The 18865-nt window shown below is 47.8% G+C and overlaps 1 protein-coding gene across 6 annotated transcripts in view; it reads left to right on the forward strand.

The window, feature by feature from the left end:
• Positions 1–1127: 1127 nt before the first annotated feature.
• The window catches only part of ST6GALNAC6 (ST6 N-acetylgalactosaminide alpha-2,6-sialyltransferase 6), a 182309-nt gene continuing 164571 nt past the window's right edge, over positions 1128–18865 (forward strand). For 2 of the 6 annotated variants that reach the window (XM_069609110.1, XM_069609115.1), the window contains exon 1: positions 1128–1237. The gene's annotated coding sequence lies outside the window, so the exon portion shown is untranslated. The other 4 variants (XM_069609111.1, XM_069609114.1, XM_069609112.1 and 1 more) reach the window with 3 other exon arrangements.

Raw genomic sequence — 18865 nt, forward strand, 5'->3', positions numbered from 1 at the left:
TCTTTAGGACCCCACCGTTGGGGTCTACAGGATAGTGCAGCGGGTGTGGGGGTGTGAGTGAAGGTCTCTAGAACTCCACCATTGGGGTCTATAGGATGGTGCTGCGGGTGTGGGGGTCTCTAGGACCCCACCGTTGGGGGTCTGTAGGATAGTTCTGCGGGTGTGTGGGTGGGGGTCTCTAGGACCCCACCATTGGGGTCTATAGGATAGCGCTGCAGGTGTGTGAGTGGGGGTCTCTAGGACCCCACTGTTGGGGGTCTGTAGGGTAGTGCTGCGGGTGTGTGGGTGGGGGTCTCTAGGACCCCACCGTTGGGGTCTATAGGATAGTGCTGCTTGTCTGGGGGTGTGAGTGGGGGTCTCTAGGACCCCACCGTTGGGGGTCTGTAGGATAGTTCTGCGGGTGTGTGGGTGGGGGTCTCTAGGACCCCACCATTGGGGTCTATAGGATAGCGCTGCAGGTGTGTGAGTGGGGGTCTCTAGGACCCCACCGTTGGGGTCTATAGGATAGTGCTGCGGGTATGGGGTGTGAGTGGGGGTCTCTAGGACCCCAGCGTTGGGGTATATAGGATAGTGCTGCTGGTGTGGGGGTGTGAGTGGGGGTCTATAGGATACCGCTGTAGGTGTGTGTGTGGGGGTCTCTAGGACCCCACCGTTGGGGTCTATAGGATAGTGCTGCTGGTCTGGGGGTGTGAGTGGGGGTCTCTAGGACCCCACCGTTGGGGTCTATAGGATAGTGCTGCGGGTATGGGGTGTGAGTGGGGGTCTCTAGGACCCCAGCGTTGGGGTATATAGGATAGTGCTGCTGGTGTGGGGGTGTGAGTGGGGGTCTATAGGATACCGCTGTAGGTGTGTGTGTGGGGGTCTCTAGGACCCCACCGTTGGGGTCTATAGGATAGTGCTGCTGGTCTGGGGGTGTGAGTGGGGGTCTCTAGGACCCCACCGTTGGGGTCTATAGGATAGTGCTGCTGGTGTGGGGGTGCGAGTGGGGGTCTCTAGGACCCTACCGTTGGGGTCTATAGGATAGTGCTGCGAGTCTGGGGGTGTGAGTGGGGGTCTCTGGGCCCCCGCCGCTGCACGGGGTTTCCTTTTCCGCTCCCCACGTTCCTCCTAGGAGCAGCAGCTGTCAGAGGAGCTTAGAGAGGAGGGGGAGCGGGAGGGGGAGGGGGCCTGGAAGCTGCCTGCATCCCCATCACCCGGCAGCAGAGAGCGTGGGCTCTGGGGAGCTGCGGGACCCCAGGTCTGTGTTTCCGGGACGGGAGGGGAGAGAGGAATTGGGGGATTCGTCCTGCTGCTGGCCTGTATTTGTGGGGCTCCGTGTCAAGCTGGGCTGACTTTTGGGGGCATCAGTGGGATCCACCTGTCTTTGGGGGTGCTGCAGTAAGCTCTTCCTTATTCTGGGGGTAAGGGGTGCGCAGTTGCGCTGATGTGTTTTGGGTGTTATGGCGAAGGGGGGAGGGGGCTGTAGCCTACTCGGCTGTGTTTTGGGGTGCCGATGAATCATGCTGTCTATGTCTCCTTTGGGGTTGGGGAGCAGAATCACACTGCTCTGCTTGAGGGGGAGGGGGTATGCTGCATCACGCTGGTATGTGTTTTGGGGGCTGCTGGTTTCTGTTTTAGGGGGCCCGTTTTTGAATGGGGTGCAGCATCTGGGAGCCTTTTGGGGGGGGGGCGTCGATCTGTAGTGAGCTATAGGGTATGCTGTTTCTGCTACCCTCAGTCCATGTTTTGGGGGGGGCACAGTACGCTCTCGACGTTGTGCTTTTGGGGCTTCAGTAGAAATCTTGTGATCTCTAATGTGCGCGATTGCAGCGATCTTCTGTTTTCTGTCTGGGGGGGGGGCGGGGCAGATGGGGTTTATAAACCCAGGCCATCTTGCTGTCTTGCTTGGTCAGGGCCTTGGACTGTGTTTCGGGGTGGGGGGAGGGGAGGGCTGACGCCTGTGTTTTGGGGCGCCGATTGCCTCTTCCCGCTAGCCTGCATTTCAGGAGGTCCGCTCGGGGTCAATGACCCGCCCGTGTTTCAGGGTTCTCGTTGCCTCCGGGTCTGTGCTTCGGGGTGAGTACTCACACTATCCTGTTTTTTGTTCCCATGACCTCATAACCTTTGTGCCTAGTTTCGGGGTGCTTTTCTGGAGCGCCTTGGTCTCCGGACCTGTCATTCTGGGAGCTCCGAGATTCCTGCTCTCTGTTGTAAGGTACTGGGCACCCCCCGACTGACGCTTCTTGTGCCCAGAACCTCATTGACTGTGGATTGGGGTGCATGAAGCATCTACATCTATCTTTTGGGGTGTTCAGGACCCCTTGGCCTGAGTTTGAGCCTGAGCCTACTGGCCTGTATTTTAGGGCGCATGGAGCTTTCGGGAGTGTGTTTTGGGGTGTTCAGGGCCCCTTGGCCTGAGTTTGAGCCTCAGCCTCGTGGCCTGTGTTTTAGGGCGCATGGAGCTTCCGGGACTCTGTTTTGGGATGTTTCGAGCATTTTGGCCTGAGTTCTGTTAAGTTCCTACAAGGGCGCGCGTTAGCAGCGCTAAATAATGGACACAGAGCCAGTGTCATGTGCGACTATTTTTTATTCTAACAAACCGGCAACTGCCGGAAACCCGTGCCCGCCCCGTCCTAACCCCAACGTCATATCCCTTGCCTTCCGTGTCCAGGGCCTCACATAAGACCCACCCACATAACGACGTGGACTTGCGGATAATCTCCCCCTTTTTTAACCTCCATGTCCTTACCGCATTTCTTCTATGAGGCGGAGTGGCTTCATGCGACTCCTCTGTGGGCGCCTTGAACTTTTGGGCGTCGACCACTCATTTGCTGACGGTTCGGTGTTTCGTTCTCCCTCTGACTCCTCTCCATCTCCGTGATAGGGTTCATCTAACATCCTTTCTTCTTCACTGTCGTTGTTCACTTCCCACCTCATCCTTGGGTTGGGGGTCACCCGTTTAAAGTGTGAGACGTTTCGGGTTATTGACGAGCAGTCGTTTCCTTGTGCTGTAATCATTGTGCCTTTCTTGTGAGTCACGATGAGTGGGGTGGGCGCAAACATAGCGTCCTCTTTCCTTGCCTTCGGTTGCCGAAGCCATACCTCATCTCCTGGCTGCATAGGTGTCTCTTGAGCTAGTCTCTTGCGGTCCGTGACCTCTTTCGTCTTTATCCTTGGCTTCTTGTTCCAACGTTGTCGGTTCAGGTGTTCTGGGGTCTTCTGGCAGCCTCGTCTTGATTGGTCTCCGGAACATTAAGTCCGCAGGGCATACCCCTGTCGTGCTGTGGGGTGTGTGCCTGTATTCCCTCAGTAATTGGTTAATGGCCTGCTCGAAGTACTTGTTTTGGATGTTTGCGATTTGGAGTGTCCTTTTAATACTGGCCATAAATCTTTCGACCATGCCGTTTGCCTGCGGCCAACGAGGGGTAATCTTGCAGTGTTGGAACCCCATGTATTTGGCAAAGTTGTGGAATTCGTGGCTTGTGAATATTGGGCCGTTGTCCGATTTTATGATTTTTGGGATCCCATATGCCGACAGCATTCGGTCTAGGACTGGGATGACACTGGCAGTTGCGCTGCTCTCTACTATCTGCGCGTCCTGGAAACGTGAGTGTTCGTCCATGAGAACCACTACATGGGCGCCCTCTGCTAGAGGTCCGTAAAGGTCCACTGCGAGCTCTTCCAGACTTGCTTCGGCAGTGGTGACATTTGTAGTGGGTTCGGGTGTGGAGGCGGTGCTACCTGCGTGCAGATGTGGCAACCCCCCATGATGTTTTCTACCAGCTTTTCGAGCTGCGGGAACCACACTTTTTGTCGGAGGAGGTGCTTGGTTGCTACCACTCCTCTGTGTCCCTGATGCGCCAGGTGCACTGTCCGTTCGTGGAGCTCCCTTGGAATGACTACCTTGCATCCTTTGAGCACTATGTGGTCCTCTACAACTGTTAGTTCATCTCGAACTTGATCGAGGCATTTGACATCTTCACATACTGTTTCTGTTTCGGACCTGGCCTGTTGTCGCATGAACGTGTTTTTGTCTGATTGTAGGCAGTGTCTTACGATCCTGAGGGTTGGATCTCGTTCTGAGTGCGTGGTCAGCTCAGGCCACCCTACGGGCAGTGGCTGTAGGTGATGTATTACATAGTTCAGGTATGCATCTGCTATGGAGGGCCGTGACACGGCTGGTCCCGTGGGGTGCCGGGATAGGTAGTCTGCTGGGTTCTCGTCCTTGCCCGGGCGGTGGATCACCGTGAATTTATAGTCCTGCAGGCGTAGGCCCCACCGGGCTATCCTTGGGGGGCATATTCCCTCAGCAATTGGTTAATGGCCTGCTCGAAGGACTTGTTTTGGATGTTTGCGATTTGGAGTGTCCTTTTAATATTGGCCATAAATCTTTCGACCATGCCATTTGCCTGCGGCCAACGAGGGGTAATCTTGCAATGTTGGAACCCCATGTATTTGGCAAAGTTGTGGAATTCGTGGTTTGTGAATGTTGGGCCGCTGTCCGATTTTATGATTTTTGGGATCCCATATGCAGACAGCATTCGGTCTAGGACTGGGACGACACTGGCGGTTCGGCTGCTCTCTACTATCTGCGCGTCTGGGAAACGTGAGTGTTCGTCCATGAGAACCACTATATGGGTGCCATCTGTTAGAGGTCCGTAAAGGTCCACTGCGAGCTCTCCCAGACTTGCTTCGGCAGTGGTGACATTTGTAGTGGGTTCGGGTGTGGTAGCGGTGCTACCTGCGTGCAGATGTGGCAACCCCCCACGATGTTTTCTACCAGCTTGTCGAGCTGCGGGAACCACACTTTTTGTCGGAGGAGGCACTTGGTTGCTACCACTCCTCTGTGTCCCTCATGCGCCAGGTGCACTGTCCGTTCGTGGAGCTCCCTTGGAATGACTACCTTGCATCCTTTGAGCACTATGTGGTCCTCTACAACTGTTAGTTCATCTCGAACTTGATCGAGCCATTTGACATCTTCACGTGCTGTTTCTGTTTCGGACCTGGCCTGTTGTCGCATGAACATGTTTTTGTCAGATTGTAGGCAGTGTCTTACGATCCTGAGGGCTGGATCTCGTTCTGAGTGCGTGGTCAGCTCAGGCCACTCTACGGCCAGTGGCTGTAGGTGATGTATTACATAGTTCAGGCATGCATCTGCTATGGAGGGCCGTGACTCGGCTGGTCCTGTGGGGTGCCGGGATAGGTAGTCTGCTGGGTTCTTGTCCTTGCCCGGGCGGTGGATCACCGTGAATTTATTGTCCTGCAGGCGTAGACCCCACCGGGCTATCCTTGGGGGCATTCGTGCCCTTGGGTCGCCGTAGATGGTCAATAGGGCCTGATGGCCCGTCACTATCGTGAATTGCTTGCCGAACAGGAACAAGTGAAAATACTTGCACGCCCACACTACCACCAAGCTCTCCCTCTCCGCTTGGGAGTATGCCTGCTCTGTGGTGGTGAGACTCCTGCTGGCATATGCAACGATGTAAATGTTGGACGGTTCCGTGGGGTCTTTCTGGGTGAGGATAGCCCCAAGTCCCACCGGGCTGGCGTCGACGATGATTTCGGTCTCCCTCTGGGCGTCGAAGTAGGCCATATCCTCTGCTTGTGAGATGGCATTTCTAATTTTTCTCGAACGCCATCTGACATTCCATGGACCAGGTGAAAGGTGTGTCTTTACAGGTGAGCAGACACAGCGGGTTACTTATGGTGGCATATTCCTTTAAGTACCTGGAGCAGTAACTGGCTAACCCTAGAAATGAGCGCAGGTCCGATGTGTTTTTGGAGAGCGGGGCCGAGTTCAAGGCTTTGACTTTTTCAGGGTCTGGTTGCATCCCCTTTTGCAAAAAAATGTGGCCAAAGAATCTCAAGGCACCTTTGGAGAATTTGCATTTAGTCTTGTTCAATGTGAGTCCTGCTTCCTCCAGAGCCTGGAATACCCTGTGTAGTGCTCGGTCGTGTTCCTCCTGTGTTTTGCCATATACGAGTACATCGTCCGAATAATTCAGACAGTTAGGGACATGTCTGATCACCCCGTGCATCACTTTCTGAAATATTTCGGCTGCAGAAGAGATGCCGAAACTGAGCCGTTTGTACTGGAATAAGCCGAGATGCGTTACAAATGTAGTGATGTACCTGGATTCTGGGGCTATTTCAATTTGGTGGTAACCCTTCGTTAGATCTAATTTTGAGAAGATTTTCACCCCGTGGAGGAGGTGGATCATATCCGTTATCCTAGGTGCCTGGTGTCTTTCCCTTTCAATGGCTACGTTGGCACTTCGCATGTTGACACATAGACGTATGGATCTGTCTGGGGATTTTTTTGGGACGAGGACGATGGGTGATACCCAGGGAGTGGGTCCTGTGACCTGCTCGATCACGTTCATTTTGATGAGCTTGTCTAGTTCGTCCTCCACCTACCTTGGAATATTGATCAGTATGCCGCGATAGTGTTGTGCCACTGGTTTGACAAGCGGGTTGATGTGCAGGTGCACCTTCCTGTTCTTTAGCTTGCCGAGACCTCTAAATAATTTGGGGAATACTTGTTCTATGGCTTCCGGCTTGGCAAAGTATTTATGTGCCATCAGTTGATATAGTATGTGCACTAGTCCCATATCAACTGCAGTCTGGAAACTCAGGATGCACCCGCTGTTGGCTTCTGTTTTTAGGATGTGCAAGGGAATCTTTGCAGCGTGCTCCTTGTGGGTGCACCATGCCGTGATCATGCCCTTGCATGGTAGTGGTGTTGTTGCCCCGTATGGGTAAATGTCCACAGAGGTTTGTTTGACTTTTGGTGACGGGGTAAGTGACTCATAAGCTTGTTTGCTTATAATGTTAACTGTTGCTCCCGTGTCAATGAGGAACTTTAATGGAGTGTTGTTTACGTGTAGCATCAGGATATGGCTGTGTTGAGTGGCTGTGTCGTTATTGAGTGCCCAGACGTACCCCTTTTTCCTCTGGTGTTCATCTGACGACGGTGTTTCGCTACTGGTAGGAGATCGCATCTCAATGTACCTGACAAACCGTCTCCTTTGGGAGCGTCTGGTCCCTTCACGTGACCGCCTGTCCTCGCGTGGGAGCAGACCCATGCGATCTCTGTCTTCTCTCCGGGGCGTGGCGGGTTCCTCTTCCCTTCTTGTGCTGGGAGGGCTGTGGCGGGCTGTTCTTCACCTGTCGTAGGTGTGTTTCCTGTTTGCGGCGGGGACAGGTGCATTTTTGCCCATTGCTCTGTAGTGGTCCATACCCCCACATGAGGCACATTGTTGTCCCAGGGCGGGACATTCGCCCTCGTGTGGATATTCATACCCACATGTGTAAAAGGTGGCTTCGGGGCGCTTTCCTCCTTGACTGGGGTCTGCATAGAGTTTGTTGATGCTGTCCGGATTGCTCGTGGGTTGTTGTATGGTAACCTTGCCCAAATTGTCCAATTGTGACTCCATGCCGCTTCCATGCGTGCCAGCGCCAGAATTTCATCTAAAGATCTTTGTTTCTGTAGTATTTGCTTGCAGAAAGGTTGTGAGAGACATCCAGCGATCACTTGTGACCGCAAAGCTTCCTCATTCGAGTATTTGTGGAACTCACAGTGTTTCAATTTGATGCGGAGGTGCATGACAAAATTGTCCATGGATTCGCCCTTCTCTTGTGAATTATGTGGCGCTCATAGTCAATATTGGTGTGTGGTGCAAAGTATTGAGAGAGCTTGGCGTGGAGTTCTCCGTATGTGACGTTTCGACATTCAATAATTCGCCCGCAATGTCTCTTACTGCTGGCCCCACAGCCATGAACAGTGTATTTTTGAGTCGCTCATCATCTTTCAGACCTATAGCCCCTGCGTAGAATTTAAAATCACGCATCCATGTGGTCTATCGTGGCCCTAGGTTTGAAGTGTATTGTATTTCAAATGGGCTTGGCATATGCATGACCTGTGCCGTGCCACCTGCCGCCTGTGTGGGTTGGCCATCTCCTTGCGCGTTATCTGCGCTCCCTGATGATGACGCAGTAGCTTGTGCTGTGTCCGACATGTTTGAGTATGGGCCTTGGATTTTGTTTATGGTTTCCTTCTGAACCACCTTGGACTTACTTTCGTGAAGTTTGTTTGTGTGGTTTTGCTACTTTCCCCCGCCTCCGTGATCGTATGGCACTTCCTGTAGTTGTGTTTGGCGTCCTGGGGTGTCTACCCCTCTGTATTGGCGCACGTGCCTTATATCTTGTAGGCGGTTCTGTTCCAAACTCCTCTGCGGGGAGCTGCGTGTGAGCCGTAGTAAGTGGGTGTGGCAGATTAGGGCTGTCTCTCCTCGGCGTGTGCTCGCGGGCTGCACCCCTTTCCAGTTGCTCCTGGGACCTGCCGTGCAGGTGCTGGCTGAAGTGTAGCTGGGCTGGGCGGGTGTTGTGGTCCGAGCGTATCGCATGCTTATCGTGTGCCCCTCTTCGCATACGTGTGTGATGCCAGCACGGGTAATGTGCTCGGCCTCCGCACTCAAACCGTCGCGGATGGGAGGCGCGCCGATGCGCTGAACTGCCTGACGGCAGACCTCTCCACTGGGAACGGGTGGGCTAGTCACCCCACGTCGCCATTGTTAGGTTCCTACAAGGGCGTGCGTTAGCAGCGCTGAATAATGGGCACGGAGCCAGTGTCAGGTGCAACTATGTTTTATTCTAACAAGCCGGCAACTGCCGGAAACCCGTGCCCGCCCCGCCGTAACCCCAACGTCATATCCCTTGCCTTCCGCATCCGGGGCCTCACATAAGACCCACCCACATAACAATGTGGACTTGCGGACAAGTCCCTTGGTGCCTTGAGCCTCGTGGCCTGTGGTTTGGGGCGCATGAAGCCTCTAGATGTATCTTTTGGGGTGTTCAGGGCCTCTTGGCCTGAGTTTGTAGCCCGAGCCTCATGGCCTGTATTTTTAGGCGCATGGAGCTTCTGGGACTGTGTTTTGGTGTGTTCAGCACATTTTGGCCTGAGTTCCTCGAGCCTCGTGGCCTGTGTTTTGGTCGCTGGGAGCCGCCCGGCCTGTGTCTCAGGGTGCTCATTTATTATTTATTTATAAGGTGCCGGAGCCTGCAGCCATCAGGTGCACCAACCTAGACACAATTGAGACAGACAGAAAGCAGACGAGACACCACGAGCTGCAGCAGGATTAAAGAGCAGGAAGGGATTTATTCAAAGAGGACAGTTTTCAGCTTATGAGGACAGCTGAGATGGCTTTTCTCAAGTCTCAGATCAGAAGGAAGGGAGTTCATTATTTTAGCTTCCACAGCTGGGAAGGATTCAACTTGGCCATTGGTCCAAATGAAACATAAACATCTCACTAACTCCACCTCGGAGGAGCGCAGAGATCTAATCGGGACACGGGGAAGAATCATGGATTTTAGGTAAGCAGGGAGGTGCCATAAACTCAGTTGTGTACCAATAACACCACTTTGAAGGATATACGAGCGGTGATGGGAAGCCAGTGGAGCTCTTGCCTACTCTTAGAGATGTGGTCCTGCTTGGATTTGCTTTTGACAATTCTGTGTCGTTTTGGGAAATTTGAAGTTTAGACAGGAATTTCTTATTAGATATAATTAAAAGTTTAGGGGCCCAGGCAATAGAGCCTCAGTTATTCTCAGATAGGAAGTGCTGGGTCTCCCTCAGCAGTTGGAGATAGTAGGAGCAGGTCTCGCTCCAGTCTACACTGTTTTTTGCCTCCTGTACTCCTGTACCCTGTGTGTGGATTAACTCTGCTGCTGCCCCTATAAGCCGTTTGGCCCTGCCTATGTCTCTGGGAAGTGGTGCGTAGCACAGGCGCGTGAGTCTTTCAAGCGAGTCCAGTCTCGCTCCAGTCACACACCGGGCAGCGTGCACCTCCGGCTCCCTGTGTATTGCTTTCCTTCACCTTGTGAATGAGATTTGAGCTGGACCAGCTGCTGATGTCTACTCAACGCAGAAGATGCTGGCAATCGACATTTCGCCTTCAATGCTCCATTCGGGACCGCGCACCCGACAAAGACAACGGGTGCAAGGAGGCACTGCAGAAGACAATAGCGGTGAGTGCTCTACGTCTGTGAGTGTACCTTGTGAGGAGCTGACTCTGTTTAGTGAGAAGGAACCTATATGTCAACAAACAATAACAACGAGAGGTGTCGCCCTGACTCATGCTGAACTCATGGAGGTAGACGCCGCCTCTTCTGATAATATGGGAAATCCTTCATTAGGGAACATTGCTGCAGAAGCGTGTGGCTTAACTGAGACAGAGCGGGTAAATACTCTTTTAAAATTAGAACTCCAAAACCAGTGTGTTACATTTCGTCAGAATAAGTTAAAAAGCACAAATCCCATTGTGGAGATGCAAAAAACACAGGAAGGCATGGCTTTAAACAAAATAGTGCAAATACACACGCCTTAGCGCGCACAAACCTAAACAATAGAAAAGAACGAGTACTGAGGTTCCATGCACGAACCCCCCGATAAACCCAACTGGAACAAAATGGCACTTAAATGCCTTATGAACAGTAAGCGGGGGATGCAAGAGGACTACCCAAAGAAATAGTAGAAATGAAAAAGCGCTTGCGGCTGAATTTGAAGAGTGCAATGAGTGCAGTAAGTGCGATGAATTAAGGGCTGGCAGTATAGAAGAACCAGTGGATGCGCCAACTGCCCGTGGTAACAATCATCTGGAAATGGCGGAAATACAGCCCATGCAAAAGCAGATTGATTTGTGTTCAACACCAACATTGGAACAGCCAGTGACAGAGAACATTATGTTATCAACAAATGAGGAGATTGAACGCTCTACCCCAAGTGACCCCAAACCAAACAACAATAACAATGTAAACTGCCCGCTGACACAAGCGACATTGCCCAAGCCCCTGCCCCAGGGCCTCGATAGTGCCAGAGTACTGCGAGCGCCTGTGATACCTGCACACCAGGAGTCGACACAAAATTGCTCTTCAATAAGTAACCTAACTTCCATGGCGGAAGCGATGGAGTCTCGTGCACACCCCATCGTTGAACACACCAAGGATACGTCTCAGTTATCAGTAGCCGCAGGTATCCAGACTCACAACAATGTGACGACAGCTTTGTCTATTTCACTTGCACCTTATTTACAACTATATGAAACAATTAATGACAACATTAAGGATAATGCCCCATTGCTGCAATGATGCTCACAAAACGACTATACCTGGAGACCTTTACCAACAACGTGCACACCAGGCTTGATCACGAGGCAGAAAAATCAGCAAATTGGCAAGCATGACTGTGCGACTTGGCCAGCGGAGATCACACTGAAAAAGCCATGATGATGGCAGCTTTACTGGACTCCCCTAGATGGATCAGGAAACAGCTAAGGGAAGCACCAGCATCTTTGCCAGCAAAGATAAATCTAAAAGGCAAACAAGTAAATGATGTGGAAACGTGGAATGTTTATGAGCAGGCATGAGGAATTCTATCCAACGCAAACCCCCAGAAAATCACAGCCCACCTGGAGTGTCGCATGGGGCCCAAATGTCTTTGAGAGGGGCCTGTGGGGTAGAGGCGACTAATCCCACGCAAAGAGATTTCGATATGGACAGTAATCCTACAGACCTCAGGACGAATTCAAATTGTGGCCGAGGGTCGACTGTCCCCAATCATCACGCAAGCAACACAACTTTTAACATCAGTCGACAAGGGCAGTCCATCCAAAAGACGATATTCAAGAAACAATTAAAGCAAAGTACTGCAGGTCCTTCGCACAAGGACAAAGGTTCAGCTCTCGCAACTGTGAAAAAGAAAAGCAAGAATGTCGAAAATGGTTTGGAATCCAAATCGAATGGCTCGCGTGCTTTTCTTAGGAGCTTGTCAACACTGCCTCTGTGTACAAATGTCGAGAAAGACGATTAACAACCACGACAGAAATGCAGAGTCAAGAAGCCAGAAATACGTATTAGTAATACTACACAAATGCCAACACAAAAAATTGTTACAACAAGAGAGGACCAGAAAGAAATGAGTGAATTAAGACATAATACAGAAGTCACTATTCTGGATGATATGGACCTTATTGATGATCTCTCCCAATATCTAGAGGACACCGAAGATCTGGAGGGATCACACGAGAAACCTCTCTTTGACTCAAAGGCATGAGTCAGCGAATAAGAGTATACCTTCCATGATAAAAAGATGAGAATCGATAAGCAAGCTCACACATTAAACAAGTCATATCGAAGACCAAATGTATCATCTTTGCTAACACTGTCAAACCGACGACGTGTCTACAACCAAATGGAATCGTCGCTCTCCAGAAACGTACTGACATCAGAACGACAACCTCTAATGATTTAAATCTGAAAGCCCCTCATGAAAGACAGAGAGAAAAAGCAAATCTGAGGCCGTGGGACAGTCCATCTAGTTCCCCTGCTGGCCCAAAAGCTGCAGTTGAAAAAATCTACTTGGCAAACATCTTAAGCTCTAGAAATGAAGTAAACCTAAATAGGAGAAAAGTAATGAATTTACTACCCTGCGTTCCCTCATTGCGAACAATAGCTTCAGATGATATTGCAATAGTCAAATATGTAGATGAAGACAAAGGTGACTGTGTGATTCTCCATTTCAAATCTCTGCTTATAAAAGACACTCTACTGGAAACCAATGCAGCCTTATTACCCTTTGGATTTGAATTGAGTGATCGAAGCATCCAAAGAGAAGATCAACGAAATAAACAAAATAAAATTGCAATTCAAACTAGAACATCGTTGGCTTCAAATCAACTAGTAAGCAGAGACAAATTGAATGAGCAGCAGGAAGGGCCCCAGAAAATTACTATTAAGAACATACCTGCTTCAATCTGCAAGAATCCCACGCGACACAGCTCAGTAAACAATACAGCTGAAGCAACCAATTGGCATTGGATGTCAAGGCCTTGGTTGGACCAAGACATCATTAGCAAAAAGAGAGCCTTTGTGAGCAAGCTTAATCCCTGTTGTCATGGAACACACAGGGATTTAAACATCTGTTCAACCAATCATACTTGAACCTGACTCGTCATACAATTATTTGCCAACAAGAGACGTGGCTGTGCGTGTCTCCAGCTTGCAACGGTTATACTACGCTAGTCAATCCGGCAGGAAAAAGACAGTCTGGGAGGCCCTATGCCGGTTTACTTACACTGATCAAACATGGTCAATGTTTACAAATAATCAAAACTAGCAACCCAGATTGTTTTGTGCAGTGGACTACATTAGAACACATGTTCACTGGAGAAAACTTTCCCTCACATACAGTAGTTATACCTCTTTACTGGAATCCCACAATGATATCTACAACCAAATTGCTACATACTTTATTGGACATTTTTGATTAAGCATACACAACTTTTCTGAACCAACATTTTGCAAACTGTGGAGCTCTAAACGTGAGATGTTTAGATAAAGAGGCCAAACCATTATCAAAAATAACAAAATCTCAAAGTCAAAGGTGTCAAATGTCGATGCAGGTCATATGCTAAATGGTCAAACGGTCGGAGATGTGCCAGGCAAACTGACTTGGAGAGGCAACAATCTCACATCAACAATTGACTACATATGGTTGTCAACCAAGTTCTCCACAACATAGAACAACTTGCAACCTTGAGACAGTCAAACAGTGACCACGAGGCCCTGATGCTCACATGGACATTGAAAAATGCTCCATCTTCTCTATATCAGCCAGGGATCTGCAACATAGCCAAGCAAGGAGGAAATGGTCTAAAAATAACAACTGAAGCCTACTTCTCCTTAATAACCAATCTTTCGAGTTGCGTCATGCACGCACACTTGGTCTATGTTGTGATGCGTTACTTACAGCGTTCAAAGTTGTAAAAACTGGATTTAGACGACCATTTATGCAATCAAAGCATCAATTTAGTCCTGCAGTGATTGAGCAGCGAAAAAATCTTCAAGTGGATATAAAACAGATAAAAGACTCCAGCTGCATCTCGATAAAAGCCGAGTTGAAAAAAGAACCAACGCTATAAGAACTGGCTAATCAGCTTCATGTTACAGCGTGAACAAGTGCAAGCTGAGATGATGCTGAAAGCAATCTGCGATCCCTAGACGAAAGACACATGGCCAATGATAAATAAAGCAACACTTTGTCAGCAAGCTAGCCTGAGTAGTGGAGTGGCTGAACAATTCTGGATCGATCATTACTCTAAAGTCTTTGCTGATTCGATCGGATCCAGTGTCAAAATCAAAAGCACAGCGCTCAAAGCGTGCCGTGTGCAGATTAGTAACGAGGAGATTAAAGAAGCCATCTATAAGCTAAACCAGTTCAATGCAGCCGGACCAGAAGGATTAACAAACAACATCCTAAAAGAGGATCCTGAAAATGTGACCATTTTCATCATCTCCCTAATCATACATATTACCACCACAGGTGAACTACCAAAATCATGGGCAACTGCAATTGTGGTGCCAATCTTCAAATCCAGAGAACTACAGACCAATTGCACTACTAGACCTAATTGGCAAATTATTTGCTTAAAATCTCCAAAAAAGATTGACAAAGTGGGCAACTGAAACAAACATTCTCGATCAAAGATAAACGGGTTTCACGAAAGGAGTGGGGACAGATCTGTCTTTTTCTCTTGAATATACTAAAATTACACACGCTAAAAAACAAAACAAACTTGTTTTTGTTGTTCATCGATCTAGGACGAGCATTCAACAGTATGAATCGGCAGAAACTATGGGCAAAACTTCATACATGGGGCTGCCCATCTGAATTACTACACGTAATTGAAGCCTTTCACACGAACACTACTATGCGTATCAGATTGAACAATGAAGGCCAACTTTCAAGAGAAATAAAGATTGAGAGAGGAGTGAAACAAGGATGTCGGCTGGTCGCAACACTATTTCATCTGCACCTATCAGACTTGCCAAGAGCACTGAAATAGAAAAAAGCTAATCCACCAAAATGCCACAACCAAGCGCTTGCATCAATGATTTATGTGGACGATTTAGTGATGCTGTCGCAAACTCAACTTGGACTGCAACGATTGCTGTACATGCTCCGAGAATACACGATCACTAACGACCTAACAATAAACACAGAGGAATCCAAAATAATCTCCTTTGGATTCAAGCTAGGAAAAAGGGGAAGAAATTTGCACTGGAAAAAAGAGCACAAAAACTGCAACAGGTAGAGTCAATTGGTTACCTAGGGATTTGTTTTAAGAAAAACATGGGACATAAAGCCAGGCTGGTTGAACTGCATGCCAAGATCAAAATGCTAGCATTGCAAGGCACAATATTACACACAAGATACGGAAAGTTCACCATGAGCCCACTTATTTTGTTCTATAAACAAAAATGGGTGCCAATTTTAACCTATAGTGGAGAAACAACATTAAATATCTCATGTAAGATCTGGAACCTTCTTGAGGGGAAATTTTGGAAACAAATCTTGAAACTGCCAAAAAGCTTACCTATGACCACGATCAGAGTGGAACTAGGGCTGCAATCTCTGCACTTAATAATCTTCTGGAAATCTCTAGCCCTGCTACGGAGATTTATGATAAATTACGCAGCAAGTGCCTCCTCCATCTTCAGCACTTCAATACCACGTTAGAATCCTTACTATCCAACCTCAGCGCAGTTAAACAAATGTTTTAAAAAAAACAGGATTGGATAGACTCCCAAGAGCAGAGAATGCAGTACAAATCCTTGTTGGATTTGGCACATGAAGTGCGACCATTAAACACCACACTGAACTATCTGAAAAAATTTCCGAGCAGGTACCACCGCAACCAATTCCTACGATTAGGACTAAATCTCTATCTGACACAAGACCGTCTATTTGCTCAGAAAAGCGAAAACTGCCCTGACGCTATCTGTGGGTTTTGTAAAAGCCCGGAAAGTGTAGAGACAACGAAACACTTTCTCCCAGTGTGCCATGCTCTAACAGAAATACACACAAGCTTCCTCATTGATTACGTCAAAAAACCACATTGTCTCTGGACGAATGGTGGAATATGTTTACACTTGGAGACAAGCCTGCATGAGTGTGTGCAGGAGTCAACTTTCTAGACAAAATTTTTGATGAAGATTTTGTAAAAACAATACGTGAGTAAAGAAAGTAACATTTCAAGGTGCTAATGAAGACAAGATGATTAGAGTTGATAAAGAAGTCGATATCGATAGTAAAAGAACTGTGATCTAGTTTGATGTAAAGTGATCTATGTGTAAAGGGTTTGTTATAAACTGAAAAACACAACAACAAAATAATAGTAGGAGCCGTTTTTAGATACTTGGTTTACGTCAAAGTTCGCAGAACGAGATGAATCCAGGTGCGTGCCAAGCGTTTTGACCCTTTCTACAACCAAGATATCACAATTGTCAAGGTGAAAAGATTGACAATGGGGTCCAATTTAGCTTTAGTTTGGGGTAAACCAAAGATCGCTGACTATGTTTTGTTGCCATTAAGGCACATCCAATTGGTGTTCATCCAAGACTCAATTGAAGCATAGATGTATTTTAGATGGTTAGAGTCTTAAGAGTAGTCACCCAATACTTCCATCACCAATTGGGTGTCATCTGCATAATTAGTAAAGTCGACACCCATGCCATCCAGGAGGCTACACAATGGGTTGATGTAAAGATTGAACATTATGGGAGACATACAGGCTCCCCGTGGAACACTAGTAGCTGTGGTTGGATCCCTGGTGGTAATGGCGCTGGATCGGACTGTTGTCACTTGTTATAGTGATGCTTGTGTGTGTGATCACAGAATCACTGCCAGAAACAATTAGGTTTTCATGTTGTTGGCTTATTGGTTTTTAACGGGCAGTTAGTGGCATTGGTATTGCAAGCAAGTATGTGTACATTTGCATGACGACAAAAACCTAACACGTGTTTCGACCAGGGGTCTTCATCAAGGTGGAGGAGTATAGGCAGTGCTCCAGATAAGATTTTGAGGTGGGAGTATTTAACTCCCTATTTTTAAACTTTGAGAGTAAAAATGACTTTTCTCCTTTGCAAGAGAGTAAAAGGTATGGGACATCCAGCGGACGTGTGCACAAACTATGTGGAAAACATTACCTAGCGGCAGCTTCCTGCATTGTGGCAGAATACACCTTTCATGATTTCTCTAAGGTCTGGCCATTTGATCTCTCCTGTATATATTTAAATGTTGAAAACACAAAAACCTAGCCAATTACATAGTAAAGCAAACATGAATTGTGTTGTGTGTTTTGAGGGTCGATAGCAGAATTGTCTTTTGATGTTTAATGAAAGTCCTCATTTCCTGGAGCTGTTACTACCTAATGGTATGCCAATGTTATGATACAACAGTGCAGAGAGGTAAGGACTCCATGCCAAATTCTATATCTAATCTCATGGTCAAATGTTCATTTATGTAGCGCTTTTACACAATTTGATCACAATTATCACCGAATAGAAGTCGGTACTTATATATCGACCTTGAAAAGATGAAAAGATGAAAGGCTGAGTTGGCCTTGTCGGATTCGAGTCTGCAACCTGCAGATCACGCACAGATCACAGCAATGAGTGCTCAACCGGCTGAGCTATCTTATTGGCTAACATTCTTCAGAGGTCGATTAACTGAGTATCGACTAAGGTATAATAATCACAGTTCCTAGATATTGGACGAACCGTGTATGAAGCGCTACATAAAGTTAAATACCTATCTGGATTATCACGGACAGGTTTTGCTGAGTTTCTATTTCAATTACAAATGTAACTTTCATTTGTTTGTTTTTGAACAGAGCTTGCACTTCCTTGAGAGTCAGGTTTTGGATGTTTTAATTGTAGTCTTGAAGATTTGAGAGGCTAGAACACCTGTGATTGGTGTAATGACAATCACTCACCCTTGAGCAAAGACTCTGCTGCCACTGAGCATTTATAGTAATGTACCCCATTGACTGCGAGGTTGAATGGATGTAAACTAGACCGCGCATATAGTAATTATTTTACACACTGTTCTTATAATTAGAGTGGAAATTAAATTATAAGTGTAAGAATGATCTGCCTCCATATGATTATGCACAGAGCACAGGAACTCTGAAAAATACAATTGTGCAATAGTGGTTTGCTTTCACTGAAAAAAAGCATAATTTGTTACAAAATATTAATTCTCAATTGCAACTTAGTTTTCCATCTTATTAATTTTACAATCCTAAAATGCTAGGAAAATAAATATGCACAGCGCTTCTCTTTCCTCCATGAGCAGCAACACATCAGAAGCAGAATGGATATAAACCATTCCTTTTATCACAGTGTGCAGTTTCTTTTTTTGAAAAGGCTTCAGTGAAGTACATTGTTTCAAAGAGGGCTTATTCATGGCTTGTCATTACATCCGTGTAGTTAAAAATTAAAAGAAGCTTTCTGGTTTCTGTCAAGTAACCTGACCTTTGCACTGCCCTCTGCCCTAAACTTGTGTGTAAATGTACACAGGAAAATGATAAAGCTGTCGTATTTACAAGATTTTCATGCTTAAAAAGGCCTGGTACCCCCTTATCTGGATGCCTGAGTCTAGGACTGGGTTGTCCTTAGATAAATGGCTGGATAGCTTTTGATGTGCCCGGCGGGGTCTCGGTGTACACTCTCAGCTCCCGGCGATCGCAAACCTCGGGACTTCAGGAGCTCTGTCCCACAGGAATCCTGCAACGTCTGCAGGAAGTACCATACACAAAGGATTTACTAAACAGATCAGCGCAGGGATACAACCTTTCCTACAAGCTCCTACCTTCCCTGGACTAATCCCTCTGGAACACCACAGGTGGTCGGAATTGAGAGGACGTTGCCTCTCCCCAGCACACTCTGGGCATTCGATGTGTCAAGAAGGAATACCCTCAGTCAATAGAATCCTGACCACATGAACCCACATCTTTTAGTGTGGCAAGTAGGCGTTCATGGTGCAGCA

This window comes from Ambystoma mexicanum, chromosome 8 (assembly GCF_040938575.1).
Source record: "Ambystoma mexicanum isolate Mex_15411 chromosome 8, UKY_AmexF1_1, whole genome shotgun sequence".
Lineage (NCBI taxonomy): Eukaryota > Metazoa > Chordata > Amphibia > Caudata > Ambystomatidae > Ambystoma > Ambystoma mexicanum.